General features: G+C 37.8%; 1 pseudogene; it reads right to left on the bottom strand.

The window, feature by feature from the left end:
* Window positions 1-32: 32 nt before the first annotated feature.
* Window positions 33-692, bottom strand: LOC102474705 (pre-mRNA-splicing factor SPF27 pseudogene; annotated as a pseudogene).
* Window positions 693-1,099: the final 407 nt, after the last annotated feature.

Genomic DNA, 1,099 nt, shown 5'->3' with positions numbered 1-1,099 from the left:
ACCTACAAAATTAACCTATCTTCTCAGAAGTCTTAGATGTTCTCTTTGTTTGCCTCTTCATGTTGCTGCTTAGTTTGATAGATCTCATTCTCTAATTGTACAATAGTTTGTTCAATCTCATAATTCTTACTGACCAAGAAGACCCAGTTTGATTCCATTTCTCTCAATTTGAATCCAGCTGTGAGCTGAATGTTCATTCATTGCCAGTTTAAATCTTGGATATGTTTCCTTAACTTCTGAAGCTCTTTCTGCACACGTTCAATCATATGAACTAGATTTTCATTATGTACTTTCTAAACATGCATCCGTGCTGTGACATTAGCTCCAGATTCTCAATTCAAACTGCTTGATGCTCTGAGCCATAGAATTATTTATACATTCTTGCCATGCAATAATGTCATTTTTCCGACCTGGAAAAGGAGCTGGAACCTCATATGTTTCATGCTGAGCAATTCAATTGGTTGTCCAGCAGCCAGTCTGTCAAATTCATTTCTCATTATGTCAGTTTCAAAGGCAGAATAGTCTAGGGCCATCAGATAGCTGAAGTAGTTCTTTGTACATCGGTATTTGCGCATTTCCTCCTCCACCAGCGCTGTAGCCATTTCCCGCACACCAGGTGCTTCACAGCCTTGATTAAAATATGGCAGAGCATCCACCACCACCCCCCCACCCACAAACCCACCCCCGCCATTCTGGACACCTCAGACTCTGTGGTAATTTTTTCTAGGCCAGAGGTTTTACCTTCTAGATCAGAGATTCAATCTTCTGTATGACCAAATCTACTTTTTTATGGAGAGGTTTTTTTTTTTTGTTTGTTTGTTTTTTTTTTTTTTTTTTTTTTCATATATGTGTTTTTAAATTTCTATTTATCTCCCTTTCACTTTTCTGATGTAGTATTTCTGGAAAAGCTGGTCTAGGTAAATAAGCCTTTCAGGTTTTGTTCATCTTGGAATGTCTTTATTTCTCCATCCAGTTTGAAAGATAAACTTTTCAGGTACAGTATTTTTGGAAGAAATTGTTTTCTTTTCAGAATTATAAATATATCATTTCCTCCTTCCTTGTATGGGTTCTGCTGGGAGACCTGGGCCAGTTTGGTGGA

Source organism: Tupaia chinensis, unplaced genomic scaffold, assembly GCF_000334495.1.
Source record: "Tupaia chinensis unplaced genomic scaffold, TupChi_1.0 Scaffold148791_1, whole genome shotgun sequence".
Classification (NCBI taxonomy): domain Eukaryota; kingdom Metazoa; phylum Chordata; class Mammalia; order Scandentia; family Tupaiidae; genus Tupaia; species Tupaia belangeri.
This window is presented reverse-complemented; position numbering and strand designations above follow the sequence as displayed.